We start from the raw sequence: 18,325 nt of genomic DNA on the forward strand, positions 1-18,325 counted from the left end.
TAATAATGAGTCACCTGGAAATGACGAACTTCCAGCCGAGCTTATTACCTGTGGTGGAGATCATCTTTTCAGATGCCTACACGTCCTGATCTCGGATTTACGGACATCTTTTCAGATGCCTACACGTCCTGATTTCGGATTAATGGACGCAAAATGCCATCCCGGATTATGGCAATATGAGAGCAGGAAGTGCTATACATAAGAATGTACAAACTTATTGAATACGGCATATCAACTATTCTGCTCCATGCTTTGCACCAGAGTAAAAACTTTTTTAGAGAAAGGGATCGGGAGATATTAGGCAGACTTTAGATCTGGCAAATAAAATATTGACCAAATGTCCACCTTGAATCAAATATAGTAAAATAAAAGGCATTGAAATATAGAAGCACCTCATGCAGACGGTAAAAACTCAAAACCAAGGAATTTTGCAACGAAAGTTGGTAGGCGTATTTCTACAACAGGCAGATGATGTCTATTCAGATATCGAGCCAGTATTACCACAATGAGGATGCAAATCCGGCTTGCTTTAAATACACTCTATAAGGGTCATGAGCGTTAACTACGTTAGAGACTGGACGATTGGACGTGATGAGTTATATTCACCAAAAGCCTCTTTGTTTCGTTTAAGGCAACACAGACGCCATTATCAAACCTCACCGAGTTTGAATGAGGTCATGTTATAGGAATGCAAGAAACTGGCTGTTCCTGTTGCAATATTGCAGAAGGAATGCAGCCACAGTACATGACTGCTCGCAGCAGTGATCCCAAGAATCTACAGTCGTAAAAAGACCGGGCTCCAGACGGCCACGTGGCACTACCGAGAGAGAAGACCATAGTCTACATCTACATGATCATTCAGCAATTCAGAATTATGTGCCTGTAAAAGGGTTCATCGAACCACATGCAAGCTATTTCTCTATCGCTCAGCTCTCGAGCTGCGGGCAGGGGGGAAACGAACACACTTTCTGTGCGAGTTCTTCTTCCGTCAGTCCAATCTGATTCGGGTCTCACACCTCACAGCAAAACTACAGAAGAGGGAGCACAAGCGTGGTGTAAGCAGTCTCCTTAGTAGATGTTGCAAACATTAATATCTGGCGATAGAATAGGCTGAGACAATGTGTCAGCATTCTGTATAGTATATTGGGTTGCAACAGCGGTATGTAGGCGAGAGTTAATTTTGGATAAAGATCAGCATGTGACAACTTCAAATGAGATTCAACGTAAAATGAACGTTTCACAACAAAAGATTTTAAGACGTTTCACGAACTTGGGCTACACGTAATTTCCGGTCACACAATACCAAGAAAGGAAAAGCCCGTTTCGTGGAAATAATAAACATTTTTTGTAAGTTCATTTATAGTTTTGGAGACATTATGGCTCCATGGATTTGTAACGTCGAAAGGGACCACCTTTTAAATCTACTGGAAGCCAGAAAGCAGCGTTTGACGGCTTGAAGGCCGCGTTAAGTAGCTCTCTTGTGTAGGCTATCACAGATTTTCACCACATTTTTAATGTCCAGACGGATGCATCTAACTCTGGGGTTGCAGATGTATTGTTACAAGAGATGATGCGTCGCCCGTGCCTCACTATAGCTAACTCCTACTAAATACATCTTCAACTACCAGCTTGAGGCCGCTGTTGTGTTGTTTGCCACCGAAAATTTTGAATTCTGCCTCGAGCATCGTGAAGTTACCCTGGAAACGGACAACCAAGCCCTCACTTGGGTGCTGGCGCGTCCTCGAAAAATCGGTCTTGTCGACCGTTGCTCAGTCCGAATCTCGACGTTCAAGTTCTCCGTCAAGCATATTAGAGGGCGAGAGAAAGTGGTGGCGGACGCCTGTGGTTATGTTCGACTAGGAAGAATCCTGTTCCTCTTATGACTCAGGCGGAGCAGAAGTTTGTTTCTGCAGTGCTTGCCGAGGTTCCAAGAAATTTGCTTGTGAAGGACGCTGGTCGCAACTGTGCTCCAGTCTTACCAAGACACTCAGGTATTTATAAAGAGGGGTGACGGCAGGAGCCAGTATGGAGCATCTGGGTCTTGTCCGCCCAGGGTTCTGATGAGCGATAATGCTCCAGCCTTTACTTATAGGGAGTTTCGGAAGTGGTGTTTTTAGCTAGTAATTAACCATGTTACTACAACACACAATTTTTCGGAAAGATTTAACAGAAATCTCAGGGCAGTGCAGATTATGTACTATGAGGAAGCCCAAATTAAGAGGGATAGCTCTTTGAAATGGCTTGATTTGTCGAAACTCATCAAGCAACATATGCGTCCATCGTGTACACTTATCCTTCGGACGCCGCGTTATCCAACCTGAGATCACTTTCTGACCTATTGCGAAAAAAAGTATCTCCAGAGCCTCTCAAGGATAACTGCCGCATAAAAGAGAAGCGGGTTGATAATACCGTGCTCGGTTGCCTGGAAAGAAAAAAGTGGGAGATCTAGTTTTCATTAGGAACTTCGGGTGGCAAAATGTTGGGAGCAAAGCCAGAAGCAAGCTGGTGTCTCGTTTTAGAAGTCCATGGCTAATCTCAGATGTGACAACCCCCGTCACTCTCAGTCTAGAAGAAGTATACAAGTCTTTGCCAGAAAGTACACTTCGCCAGGCGAAGGTGCATGATAATGACTGGTTTTGTTTTGTCCACTTTGTGATTCCTACCCCGGGGTTGAGTTTAGGGATGGAGGCTGAGCGGTGTGTGAATCGACATTTCGCGCCAGGCTTTCTTGTGCGCTTAGGTTCGCACTGAGGGCGTCCGTGGGTGGCTTTTAAGAGGTCTCTGGGGAGCTCCCTCTCTCAGACACAGTCCGCTGAGGAGGCAGGTGGTTCTTAGCTGAAAGCTCGTGGGACGCGCAGAGCACCTGACGGTCCGGGAACGTTCACTGTGCTTTCGACGGCGGGCGTGTGGGCTGTGATCAGCCGTAGTGGTACCGCGGGAAGAGGAACCTTTTCCACACTATCGAAGGACTAGTGTGGCTAACACCCATCTCTGTCAGAGCTCTACTCTACATGCCGCACCATCCGCAGTGGCCGAGCTGTTCTAGGCGCTTCACTCTGGAACCGCGCGACCGCCACGTCGCGGGTTCGAATCCTGCCTCGGGCATGGATGTGTGTGATGTCCTTAGGTTAGTTAGGTTTAATCATTTCTATGGGACTGATGACCTCAGATGTTAAGTCCCATAGTTCTCAGAGCCATTTGAATCATTTTCTATATGCCGCCACGGGACCGCAAGCTGCATGTTTAAGCCTCTTCTTTAAAGAACTTGACGTTGTTGCTTACATTAGCACTGCAGCAGCGCTGTAGTAACTGCAATTACGACGCATCTTAAATACCGAGTGCCTTGCAAGGTGCCTAACTTGGGTAACGCTCGTTAACTAGGCGGACATTGTAGAGAAGGCGGTACCTTCTGATTATTGTCCTGCTATTCAGATCATATGACTTTTTTGACAAAGTTCAGTCTTCCGTGGTAAAATTTACTTCTAATTACACGTTTGCTGTTTAATGTGTGGTATCTTTGGTAATAGAAGAAAATAAGTGCTTACAATCTGACATTCCGTAAATTTTTCTGTTGTGAGCAGGCAACTTAAACTTTCATGATGGTTGAGTCACAGTAGTTGCATCAGGTAGGCAAATACCATCGCCTTGACGTGCCTGTGACTTTTAAATGCTCCAGCTGTGTTGTTGCAGCCAGCCTCATATAGACGGACCGGCCTGGGCTCTCCTAGTATCAAATAGAACCGACAGTGCGGCGCCTGGAACCAAAAAATCTACTCGTAAATCAGAAAACTCATATTAACTTACAGTAGCTCCCTGTTATATCACCTGGTACCAGGACATTTTTAACCTATCCTTCCTTTTATTGTAAAACAGAGTGGTAACGAAGGAAGGAGTGCTGCTAATCCCTAAATCTAATCCACAGAGTTAGAAATTGACCTATTTGTTGCCGTTCTAAATTGCGTGTGTTCGTTTTATTGCGTTTGTGATAACAGTCTTGTGTATGTTTTAGAAACACTTAATTTGCGCTACTGAGCCGCTTTCTTCTGGAGTAACACGGGTTATGCCGCCTATTACGAACCGCTTGCAACATGGAAAGGTTGCTCCGAATACTTTTTAAGAATTTCGCTTCCAAATTTCATATTACAGTTCTTGTATACGTCTTTTTTAAAATGTTCTTTAAACTGGTTTAAATGTCATTGGATGTGCCCACTGTACTCTACTTACCTGGTAGTAGCTGTGAGTTCGTGTACATACTTTCACGTACAGTTAAACGTTTTAAAGAGTTGTCTGATTTTATTTAATGCCTATACAGTTAAGAGAATGTAATTTTACTCTCAAATTCTCATTGATGTAAGGAATATTTGGTAAATATCATCTTAGGTAAATCTTTGCCTTGCAGTGCTGTTAATTTAGAAATAGGTAAATATACATTTTGGTTAGGGAGCCATCCTTTTACGGTTGTTGATTTATGTAGAATTTTCTAATTTTAATAAATTGTACAACAAATGTTGATTAACGAATTATGTTCAATACCCATTTGCCCACGCTTTCCATGTCCTTCCTTACAGAGGTGTATTGACGCCCCTCAAAATGGAAAAAGAATTGATTTCCATGTATTCTGCAAATACCACTGAAATTGTGAAAGAGTCTTTTTTTCTCTCGGCACTGCTGCTTCACTTGTCTACAACGCGATTTTGCAAACGTCTCTGCGGTAACGCCTATTCATAGCTTCACAGGCGTCTATTGTTCCAGCCTACAGCGGTGTGCGCTTTGCAGTGGAAATATCTCAAAAGAGCTGACAGATGTCAGAGATTGGGTTGACACCACCGTAGGAGAGTCTTAGTAGGGAAGAATAGAGGTACGATGCGGCATTTTTTCACGTACGTGTTTGTGACGTCATATCACTTGAACCATGTGTAGAATGATACATTTTTCTAGGTGCACTCAGCAGCATATTTGAGTGCCGTCTGCGTAACATGTGGCGAATAGAGTTAGTTGCAATGAAGTGCCGGCCGCGGTGGTCTAGCGGTTCTAGGCGCTCAGTCCGGAACCGCGCGACTGCTACGGTCGCAGGTTCGAATCCTGCCTCGGTCATGGATGTATGTGTTGTCCTTAGGTTAGTTAGGTTTAACTAGTTCTAAGTTCTAGGGGACTAATGACCTCAGAACTTGAGTCCCATAGTGCTCAGAGCCATTTGAACCATTTTGCAATGAAGTACGGTAATAAATTTCAACGTCATGTTTGATGCGGCAGATGCAGCACGGGTCTCAGTTTTTACATCATATCTGCGGAACTGTATGTGGTAACATGCCATAATTTTGCAGTGCATTTAGCAGTATATTTCTACACCGTCTGCAAAATTTATTGTAAATACGATTATTTGCACAGAGGTAATAAATTTAAACATCATACATGGCGCAGTAATTTTTCAAGCATCTGCTTGCTTATGACTTCACATCTCCTGAACTATATCGCTATGTGGATTTTACTCCCAAATCGTTTTTTGCATGACAGAAAGGGATATGTGTGCCAGGTTTGGTTGGAATCGGACCAGTAGTTTAGGAGCAGTTGTGGAACATACATACATCCATTTTTGTAATACGTATGGATGTATAGATCTTGAATTCATAAATGAACCTTCAGGAGTCTGTCGGCCATGTTTTTCGTATGGTACATGAGTACCCAACAAAGATAGCACTGTTACAAAACCAACTCGTTCGAAGAAGGAGAGCAAAACGAAGACCTCCATACTTGTGTGACATACAAGTTTGATAAAGGTATTCTCAGAGTTATGTTGTTCAGACATGTCTCTAGTGTTGCATGTGGGGCACCTTTAAAGACGCAGCATTTTATTTTCACTTGTGTAGTAAAGTAGAACTATCTGCATTACGTCCTAGTTTCGTACTGTGAGTCAGGCTAAAAACAAGTGCGGTATAGTTAAGTGCCATTTAAATAAGAATAAGATAAATGCGCCAATATACCCGATACTTTCGAATTCGTACGCTATCCGACGATTCCCATAGGCCAACGCTCTCAGCGCAACACTTACACTAATAAACCGTGTTCTGTTTTCCTCAGATTCTCTTTTACATATCAGGTCTGTTGCATAGGGAACTTGATGTCTTTCCTTTTAATTTCCCTAGTGACTCGAATCACAGTTCTATGAGATTGAGGTTTCGCGCAGTCACGCTGCTACACTCTGTCTGCTGCAACGTAATGCGAAAACCGGGGTCATATTACACTGCAAAAGTATGAAAGCATGATTGCTGTCATTGACATCAACATGCGCTCTAATTAAGGATATATATAATCAGAGCATATGTTGACGTCAATGGCAGCAATAATGCATTCATATTTTTGCAGCATAATATGCCCCCGGTTCTCGCATTACGTTGCCGCAGACAGATTGTAGCAGCATGACTGCACGAAACCTTAGTCTCATAGAAATGTGATTCGAGCCACTAGGGAAATTAAACTCAAAGAATCAGCTAGCTAATATATATACGAGGGGGGACCCAAAAGGAACCGGAATCGTTATGCTGCACATCGTGTACATGTAGTAGCAGGTTGCGCCGCCAGAAGGTTGTAGTAGGAGCTCTGCTGAGTCATTCTGCCACGCAGCGTCACCAGCAGTGAGAAGTGGGGTTTCTTTGGCAGTTCTTTGAGTGTGTGTACAGTTCACATGTGACACGAGGAAATGGCTAGTTCTTACGAACAACGTTCGGCAGTGATTTTTGTTTCTTGCTCGGCAAGAACTCAGCAGAAGCTGTTGCGATGATTCAGACAGCCTATATATCTTAGTAAAACACAAGTGTACGAATGGTTTTCTCGGTTTAAAAAGGGAGAAATGGTGGTAGAAGATCAGCCCCATTCCGGTCGACCTTTAACTGTTCGAAGCGAAGACAACATCGACAAAATCCGTGATCTCATCAGTGAAGATCGCCGCAGGACAATCGACCAACTCGAGAACGGTTGTCCTGGAGCTCAATTCAGCGCATCTTGACCATCGATTTGGGGATGCGAAGAGTGGCAGCAAAATTCGTTCCGAAGCTTCTTACCGGAGATCAAAAGGATCGTCGCGTTCAATCCTGTCTTGAAATGAAGGACGCATTCAAAGATGATCCACATTTTTTCAACAAAATCATTACAGGTGATGAGTCATGGTGCTATGGGTACGATCCAGAAATTAATAACAGTCATCACAATGGAAGTCACCTGGCTCACCTCGATCAAAAAAAGCTCGACAATTGAAATCGAATGTGAAAACGATGTTGATTATTTTTTTTATATATATATCAAAAGGTTGTCCCTGAAAACAAGACAGTAAACCAACAATTCTATTTGGAGGTTAAGAAACGGCTTCGCAGAAGTTTGTCGCGAAAAAGTCCGGCTTTGTGGGATTCTAGCGTGTGGTTCCTGCATCACGACAACGCTCCCGCGCACATGGCTCTCAGTGTTCGCCAGTTTTTTTCCTCAACGAAGACGACTACCTTGACCCACGGACCCTATTCGCCGGATTTAGCACCCTCGGACTTCTTCCTATTACCGAGGATGAAAAGCGACTCGAGAGGGAAGCGTTTTACGGATGGGGAAGACGTAAAACGCAATGTCATGAAAGTGCTAGCAGGTATCAAAGAGGACGAATTTAAGAGGTGCTTCGAACAATGAAATGAACGTTTGGACAAGTGTATTAATGCTAATGGAGAGGTCTCTGTTGTGGAGTACGAGTGGGCGCCTGTTTTTCCATATCGAACTGTGCCTTTATGCCCTTTATCAAAACCGAACAATTCAGTAGCGGTTAATGAGGTGTTTCCTACAGACTCTTTCCTGCGTTCCAACAAAAATAAGAAACTGCGGATGTCATGCGCAGCCTCTTGCAAACGTTTTCATCTAAAAGAGTGAAAAGGGTCCGTGCAGACTTTAACACTTTGCTTTGAAGGTGACCTATATCACACAAACACATCCGGAAAGTACACAAATATGTAACATTAGTCGTTTCTTTTATGTGAAACCTCGCACACGACTTATTCCAGTGCAAAGTAACGACTTACATACCTAACAACAATAAAGCTCCGTTAAGTAGTACATAACTTAGAATAAAAAAATAAACGAAAAAAACGAGTAAAGAAAAATAAGGGGTAGAGGAAGAAGAAACGGAGGATACGAGCATAAATGAGAACTTAAAATTGTTTAGCTGGATGTATAGGGGGGGGGGGGAGGGGCGTCTACAATTACTTTCAAAGGGAAAGCGTATGCTTTGTAAGTGAAAAAATTAATATGAGACTATGAATTATGTTTTCCGTAGCCCGTAGCTAACGCAGGACAGTTAAACTAGAGCGAGAAAAGAGTTCGTTGGTGTTGTTCACGGAGCAATATCATACTTCATAATAAATACGCGAGGCTGTCATTGCTATGGAAAAATGTAGGAAATATAGCCTGAGATGAAATCTGAAAAGACTTGCGCTCGACATGGGTAGGGAGAAGATCATTAGCAACTTGGTCCGTTATGAAATACAGCGTGCCAACTTATTCTTGCACAATATATGCAGGTACTAATAGATCATTACAGTTGGATTACTCGTTTGTTCGCTTGGAGACATGTATGAACACAAAAACAATAGACTGATCACATACACACAAAGAGGCCAATATAATACAATGACTAGGCAATGAAATACTATATGCAGTGAGGTAACTTTCAGTAGGACCTCAACAACATAGCCCTGTGGATAGTTTCTTTTTACCATCAATTATTCAGCTAGGATGACTCTGTTAAACAGTCTGTGTTTTCATAAGCAGCCATATATGATTGCTATTGAATAATGTGAAATGCGTTGCTATAGACGTCTGTTAAAAATTAATATTAATTGAGAGGCACACGAACGAAAAGCCGAGAGAATATTTTCATGTAGGATAGTTAATATAATAAGGGTTAAGTTGACACGACTACTGCTAAGGTATCCAGAAATAATGAACCCATGACTTAAGAGGAAAAAAGGTGAAAAGATAAGTAGGAGGTTAGGAACTGTAATAGTGGCAACTATTTATTTACAACTCGTACAAAATAGATACTTGTTTCAAAACTTGACTGACCTTCAAAGTAGTCACCAGCATTGTGTATAAGCCGTTGCCAGTGACGTGGGTGTCGTAAGATACCCTTAGCAGTTCCAGGTGTGCTGACAGTTTGAGCGGCGCGGTCTATTGCCCGACGAATTTGTAGCAGTTCTGAAGCTAATGCCGTGAAGTGTTTCCTTTAGTTTAGAAATCGAATTGAACTTATGACGGTTAGAGTCATGGGAGGGCAGTAGGTGGTATAGCACTTAGCAGCCCCATCAGTCAAACTAATCAGTAACAGCTTGCACTGTATGTACTTGAGCACTGTCCAGAAAAATGATGGTCAGGTCCTGCAGAAAGTGTCATCACTTCTGTCTCTATGCTGTTCATTTTTGGAACACAACCTATAACCAGCTTGGAGACAGAAGTGATGACACTGACCATCATTTTGCAGGACAATACTCAAGCACATGCAGTGCAAACTCTTACTGATTTGTTTGACTGATGGGGCTGCTAAGTGCTATACCACCTACTGCACTCCCCTGACTTAAGCCCTAGTAAGTTCAACTCGATTTCTAAACTGAAGGAAACACTTCTCGGCATTAGCTTCAGAACTGCTACAAATTCTTCGGGCAATAGACCGCGCTGCTCGAATTGTCAACACAACTGGCACTGCTAAGAGTGTCGTACGACTTCCACATCGCTGGCAACGGGATATACAGAAAGCTGGGGACTACTTTGATGGTCAGTAAAATTTTGAAACATTTATCTATTTTGTGCGAGTTGAAAATAAATAGTTGCCACTATTAAAGTTCCAACCCTCGTATATAATTTTATGGTCATCAGGATATAACACCGATGTTAATTGTGTACTAGATCATATTTTGATTCTTAACAGTACTTAATCTTTCCGCTTCATAACATGGTCGTCAGGATATAAATGAAACAATGTGGGTGATAGACTGTACCCTAATCGAACCTGTACTCGGCATGGCTACACAACCCAGTCAATACTTTCCAGAACCTCACTGATTGTCCTCCCGCACGTCTCGCAGCCTAGGGCACAGCGAAACGTAGTGATGTGACTTGACGGTGTACGTACACTATGCGACCAAAAGTATCCGCACACCACCAAAAACATACGTATTTCATATCTGGTGCACTGAGCTGCCACCTACTGCCAGTGCTCAATACCAGCGACCTCAGTAGTCATTAGACATCGTGAGAGACCAGAATGGGGAGCTCCGCGGAACTCAAGGAGACTGGTCAGGAGATTGGGTGTCTCTTGTGACATACGTCTGTAGGCGAGACTTCCACATTCCTAAACATTCCTAGGTCCACTACGTCTGTAGACGAGACTTCCACATTCCTAAACATTCCTAGGTCCACTGTTTCCGATGTGATAGTGAAGTAGAAACGTGAAGAAACACTTACAGCACACAAGCGTACAGGCCGACCTCATCTGTTGACTATTAGACACCCTCGACAGTTGAAGAGCGTCGTAATATGTAATAGGCAGACATCTATCCAGATCATTACACAGGAATTCCAAACTGCGTCATGATCCACTGCAACTACTATGACAGTTAGGCGAGAGGTGAGAAAACTTGGTTTAGATCAGCTCAAATATGGTTTAAATGGCTCTGAGCACTATGAGAATTAACTTCTGAGGTCATCATTCCCCTAGAACTTAGAACTACTTAAGCCTAACTAACCTAAGGACATCACACACATCAATGCCCGAGGCAGGATTCGAACCTGCGACCGTAGCGGTCGTGCGGTCCCAGACTGAAGCGCGGAGAACCGCTCGACCACAACTGTCGGCCTTTAGATCAATCACCATCAATGTTGTAGTAGCAAGTGCTGAATTCTGTTAATGGGTAGACATTGCGTTTTAAATAGAAGAGGCCCATGATGTAAATAGAAGATACCCATGATGAAGAGAATAGTTGCATCATCTGCTTCTAGATTTCGTCCAGCTACTCACTCAAAAGTAACGGGAATTTTGCCTTTAGAGCTCTTCTACATTTACCACAAAGTTACTCCGTATCAGAGAGGATGTACTCAAAAATCATCCAGTCAGTGTCATCAGCAGATGACTCCAGTGTCTTTTCATTTCATTAAGATTTTTAGTTTCAAGACAGTCGGCAAATGCTTTCTCGGTATCTTCCTGTTAGCTTCAGCTCCTCTGTTTTCCTCTATTTCCTTTTTGTTTTAGTAGGGTTTTGTCTAGGGAGGGGTAAAGGTGGAAGGTGGTTGTACTACTAATTCACATTTTTTCCTCTCATTGACAAGTTCCCGTTTCCAGAATGAGATTTTCACTCTGCAGCGGAGTGTGCGCTGATATGAAACTTCCTGGCAGATTAAAACTGTGTGCCCGACCGAGACTCGAACTCGGGACCTTTGCCTTTCGCGGGCAAGTGCTCTACCAACTGAGCTACCGAAGCACGACTCACGCCCGGTACTCACAGCTTTACTTCTGCCAGTACCTCGTCTCCTACCTTCCAAACTTTGCAGAAGCTCTCCTGCGAACCTAGCAGAACTAGCACTCCTGAAAGAAGGAGTGCTAGTTCTGCTAGGTTCGCAGGAGAGCTTCTGCAAAGTTTGGAAGGTAGGAGACGAGGTACTGCCAGAAGTAAAGCTGTGAGTACCGGGCGTGAGTCGTGCTTCGGTAGCTCAGTTGGTAGAGCACTTGCCCGCGAAAGGCAAAGGTCCCGAGTTCGAGTCTCGGTCGGGCACACAGTTTTAATCTGCCAGGAAGTTTCAAGTTCCCGTTTGATGAGCGTCTGTGGAAGACTGCGCTGCATTAAAATTGGCACGCTGAGTTCATTTTCCTCAAGTGGAGACACATGCCCAAAGTAGGGAGATACACACGCGAAGAATGAGAACTGGGGACAAAATCATATGGTTTCTAGACTGTAAACAAACTGTATTTTAAGCTACTTTTTTAAACGTACTGAAATTCGGGCTTGCTCAATTTACATACCTGTAGTTATAATTTTTTGAACCTTGAATACGATCTCTACCACTCCAGTTTCGAATGAATTTCTAGAATAGGGTTAACATTTTACAGTCAAAGACCAAACTCGCAGTTATGCTATGTGAATACGAAACTGCAACAACATAAATAACTAGTTAAAAACAATGGAAGAGTTTCCACAACAAGTTCTTACGTATGTCTGTTATTACCATTGCTATCTCCCTTCACGCCTGCCTTTGAATACGATTTCGTTACGTAGTCCCACAGATAACGGCATTTTTCAACTAGCTGGACGAAAAAAGATTATGTTTGAACAGTTATGCTGTCTGAATGGCATATCGATTATACGCAGCAGAGAGAGAGAGAGAGAGAGAGAGAGAGAGATGTACAGTTCAAGACGTCTTTCCAATATGAGAGTACACGTGCGAGTAGTTTCTTCAGGTATTATCGGCTGCGTACGAAAACAATAAACATTAGGGAGCTCCGGATACCGCGCCAGGCTGCCATCGCATTGAGTACGTCGTAGTTTGTCATGGCCAAACGTCAAAATGTATCATGTATTTAATCGAGACTGGAGAAAGATACGGTTCTCTTTCCAGAGTTATAAAGAAATTCGGTATGTTAGCTTCATTTATTATGGAAAAATGTATGCCCTAAAATGCATCAAACGTAAAACTGGGAAGCCACTACATTTTTCACTGCAAACTTTTGAAAATATGCAATAACTGTGAGTGACAGAGAAAAGAAAAGCAGTTCATTATCAAATATTGATATAAGATCGCAAGATGTGTTAAAATCATTATTGACATGGAATAGTTCCTTCATAATCGAGTGAGAAAGACAGCATTTTGGAGAATATGTGCAAAATACAAAACAGTGGTTTCTAATTTTTTACGATAAAATTTTTGTGCTTTGTTACGAAACTATTTATAGGAACGAATGTATCTTTGCTTCATCTACATTTTTCTCTTTTTTAGATCGGATGACTATAAATTTCAATCCCCATGTATCGTTGTCGTCCCAGTGCGAACTATGTAAGTCATTTCCATTATGTTCCCAGGCGCTTCGGCGATGCTGGTTTCTTCTGCGTCGTCTCGCATGTAGCATCTCGTATTCTGCCACATATTGAATTGCTTCAGCGGGAACCGCGCTTCAGCTGTCAGCCCTGACTGAATGGATCCATTGAAGATAGTTGCAACATCGAAAGTGATGGTTCGGTGTGGATTATGGGGTTATCGTATTGCTAGGCCATTCGTCATTCAAGATACAATAACAACAGCATGTTATTCTCACTTTTGGGACGCAGATGTGTTGCCGTCACTGATGTCTGAAGACAGAACATTTCCAAAATTTTTACAGCACGAGCAGCAAAGCACATGCTGCTTCGCTTGCGTAAAATAAATGGCCTGGAAAATTTTTTTTTTCTTATTTAATGGAATTTTTATGTTGTTCACAACTACTACTCCCTCTAAGCTTTTCACGGTAATTAAGACCATATAAGCATGATCTTTTGTTCAAATGTGTGTGAAATCTTATGGGACTCAACTGCTAAGGTCATCAGTCCCTAAGCTTACATACTACTTCACCTAAATTATCCTAAGGACAAACGCACACACACATCCGCCGGGACCAGCCACACACATTATCTTTTCCGAATATTCTTTTGACTAATGGGCGATTCTGGTAGCAGGAGTCCAAATTTCTGTTAGTCATGTCTTTTGCGATCTTGCGGAGATATTTCCATAGCAACTTTCATTCCTTAAGAAATATTTCTTGATATCTAAGCAAAAGTGAAATATCAATTTTCATAAATTTTGATTAAAATATTTTTTAATATAACGAAATATGTTCTTAAAAACCTTCATCCTCATTGCACCCCCTTAGGGGCTGTATATCCAGAAATAGTGAAACAAGTATTTCTTTATTTGTAACCAATAAGTCAAATACTAACTGCCGTAAATGAAGCCTTAAAAAACCTTTATTAGCTCTTCAGAAATTATTTATTTTTGAAAACCTTTCCCTTAATATTTTATCCCCTTCTAGGTTGAATTTCCAAAAGTGCTGAACAGATAGTTTTTGTTTTCTGACTGAGAAACCAAATACCCTTTTCTGTAGTTGTAGCTCAGAAATTACCTCAATAGCTACAAACTTTCAAAAAGTCTTTCATCCTTGATTTCAGGCTCTTAGGAGTGGAACTTCGGACAATCCCTCCTTAAACGATGCGTACATAAAAAGATCCATACCGTTTCCAAGTTTCTATCCTTAGCGGTTTGGGCTGAACGACGGTGAGTCACTGAATCAATCTGACCCTATTTACGCCCTTAAGGGCTGAGTCTCCAAAAACAATGAAACACGCACATTTTCTTCTCCAACCGAAAAGCTAAAATCAATTTTCAAATATTTAACTTTAAAATGCTTTCGAAGTGAAAGTTTCATAAAATGATTCAACCCCTATCGTTGCAAGGCATTGTGTCTCACATCTGAGTGTCGTTATATGCATAACACATTCTATAGTTGTCAAAGTGGTATATGTTGACCTATTAATTCACTTCTGGATGAGCTGAGAGCATGTGGTAAAAACCACGCGTTTTCTAAGATAATGAAACGACATCGGCAACCATATCATTTTTTCCTTTTTTCTAACGTACAATGAATGAGACAGGAGTAATATTTACGAAAATTTAAAATTTAAAGTTTATCTATAGTTGAATTTCAAAGCATTACCTTCTTCATATGACTCTTTTGATATTGATATCTCTGTGGAAAGACTAGTAAAAAACTAGGGAATTCTACGCATGCAATGCACATTCTCAAAAAATCTGTTGACAGCTTGCAAAGTGTTGGCACACAGCAGCGTATAAAGTTCCTTCTATTATATGCTTTCGAAATCTAATTATTTCACACAGTTTCCATTCTGTCAGCATTTGGTCTATTAATGTAATTTGTAGTCAGAGGAGATACATCGTTATACACATTACATGTATTCATACAGTGAGTATTAATTCCGGTAGCTGTCCATTAGCTATCTGAACGTACAATATATATATATATATATATATATATATATATATATATATATATATATATATATATATATGAGGGGTGAGGTACACGTACACACGAGGTTTCTGTTTTCAATTACGGAGTGGAATAGAGTGTGTCCCGACATGTCAGGCCAATAGATGTTCAATGTGGTGGCCATCATTTGCTGCACACAATAGCAATCTCTGGCGTAATGAATGTCGTACACGCCGCAGTACATCTGGTAATGTACATGTGCGTCAGTGAAAAAGACCAATAAAAAGGTGTTAGCATGTGGGCGTAATGTGCTGTTCCAGTTTCTTCTGTACCTAAGGTCCATCACCGTTCCCTTTGGATCCCTACGTAATTCGGTGCTCTCCGATACACACGATCGAACAGCGGAGGAGTGGTACTCAAGCGTCAACTTTAGGTTACAATATCTCCGGATGTAATTAACATTTTACAAGGCAACAGACGGCACTGATTACGTATTTGTTTATATATTCAGATGTGCTAACAAAACTAACGGGGTTCCATTTAAAAAAACGTAGGTTTGTGTTAAAAGACATACTTCGGTGCATTTTTTTATGGTTTGTATTAACCAATTACTCTAGCCCCTCTCCTCACGTTCGGTCTGTGGAATCGATTCGTCAGTATTTGATGTGTTTTACGAAATATATCCTGCGGTAATGTTAGGTGACTCACCCTGTATATCAAGAGACAAGTTTCTATATCAGATTACTGTCAACAAACACGTGCGCGTGCGCTTTCAAAAATCACACGCAATTAGAATAGAAAGTGGGATCGGCTGTACCTGGCAAATTATTCGGCACGTGCCTCACCAATGAAATGAAAGCGTCTTTTCATCTCACTTTTCTCTCTGTGTAATGTCTCCACGTGTTTCTTTCTCTCTCTCTCTCTCTCTCTCTCTCTCTCTCTCTCTCTCTCAGTGACACACACACACACACACACACACAAGCACAGCGTCAGGGAGAGAAAGATATGTTACAATCACTCCCTCATTTCTCCGGGCCGGCAGTTAAATGGCTTTCCGCTCCCAGCTGATGGATGTAAGAGGGAGAACCATTTTATCGCACTCAGCCGTAGCAGTGGATAAGATACGGCGCCGCAAACGAGGGTTTGATCTCGGGCCATCTGCAGCCGTGCTGGTCGTTCTCCGCATGTCCCACCCAGGTGTGGGGCCAGGCGAGTCGAAACCACCAGATGGTCCGTATGTGACTAAACATCCTAATGACACTGATTTCTCCATATGTTCCCCACTCTTTTGCTACAGTGAAATAGATTTCTAGAAAGAGCGGTAATGTTTAATGCCACTTATGACAGAGAACAGACTATAACTGTGTCAAGTAATTTATTTCCGACACCAGGGCTGCATCGCTTCTTTCCGGATATATTCGATGAACACCTATTAGTTCCAGTGAAACAAAGTCTATCAACTGATCATAAATGATATCTGTCAAGAAAACCGTTGGTGCGAGGTCGCAAACGCACTCTTCAGTAGAAAGTATTTTGAAACTGTTGTGTTAACAGTTGAGAAAGGAAAAATATTACCTGCTAATGACTCATCAGGGGCATCAGAAGGCCGACAGAAAATCAGATTCTGGGAGATGCAGAGATAAGCCATCTACGGGATTTATGGATTACCCTACACAAAGTGGATATTGTCGACATTCAAGGAAACTTTAAAACAAACCATTAATTACCACATGTACAATGAATGAAAAATGGCGCGCCACAATGACCACAAAAGTTCACACCATCAAGAGCAAAGGTGAACTCCTTGTGAGTTAATGACTATACAGGACAATCCACCTTTAGACATTGCATATAGAATCATATTGGTGTAACGGTTTGATGAGAACTGATGGAATGTGGTGGCATGCAACCGAATCTGAAACGGTCGCTCGTGGAGCTTATCGTGAAACTGGCTCTCTTTGAGGGCGTAACTGGAAATAGTGCAAAAATATGTTTAGCAGCCCAATAAAAAACAGATATCCAGAGCCTGAATTTGTCTGGTGCTTCCAGGTGGTATGAATTACTATGTAACACACTTTTCAGGAGGGATAGCTGGTTGGAGACGAGTATGGTTTTTATACGCAGGCCTGGAATCAAAGCCAATTTTTGCTCAAAAGCAGTCCTCTTACCATGGTAGTAGTTCTTTTACGCCCATATTCCCACTCTGCTTGCTGTGACATAAATATACCCTACTACCCTTGAAAGATCAAACATACAAGGAAGAATTGCAGAGGGTAGACCACCTCCAATTTCTCGCAGCACAATAAATAACTTTCCAGCCAAATTACCTTCCAAATTAACAGTCGGCATAGCTGTATACGGATGTATTAAGGCATTGACATTAGTTGATCCTGACACAACTCTCATGGTACTTGAGATTTCTAGGGTTCCTTTGTCCTCTTCGAATCCCGATTGGTCGGCGTTGGAAACAGATTCCATACCGAATTATGGGATAAGTTTGTTTATCTCATCTACCAATTTCCGGACCGATTGCGCAGTTTGGTGTCCATCGTCATGTTCATGCTTTGTTAGCAATTTCGTTATCTTCAGTCCTCAATTCTGTAGCAGTGTCTCAAGTTAGGTAACCATCCACTGCTTCCCTTGAAATCACTGTAATCCATGTCGCGCACAGTTTGGTGTGCATAACTATCAAGCACATCCGATAACAGTTTTTGTAACAAGTGCTCCTTGTCCTACCTTGAATATCCGTAGTTTTTCTTGTGCACTACACGGTCATACGTACGGAAACTTCTTATAGTTGCTTTGTTTTTACTATGCTCCGGATGATCTTTCTTGTACGTAATCATGTTTACCATCAGCTCCTTGGACAGCGATAGTCCCTCACTACGTTTCACTGGAGACGGGATTTGTGGCTCCCAGTCCGACAAGGATGATGAGTTACATGGCTCGACAGTTGTTACAACACCACCTTCACTGGTATTGTCCTCACTGTACTCATGTACATTCTCCGCACCATATATGACATCACACAATCGATTGACTCATCTCGCTGAAACGCTAATACTTCTACCACTTCTTTCTCACTCTGAGAAATATAAATTTCGGCAACTGTTGGTAGATATGATGAATATTTGCTTCTCCGTATTCTCATGTCATGCTGTCATTATCGAATACCTCCAGTTCCGCCCACTGCTCTCTTTAAAGCCAATATTGTGTTGCGTGGTAGACAATATGTGCTACGCCGAATGTTGTGAACATCATTGGCCTTTTGCT

This window comes from Schistocerca nitens, chromosome 7, assembly GCF_023898315.1.
Source record: "Schistocerca nitens isolate TAMUIC-IGC-003100 chromosome 7, iqSchNite1.1, whole genome shotgun sequence".
Taxonomy (NCBI): Eukaryota; Metazoa; Arthropoda; class Insecta; order Orthoptera; family Acrididae; genus Schistocerca; species Schistocerca nitens.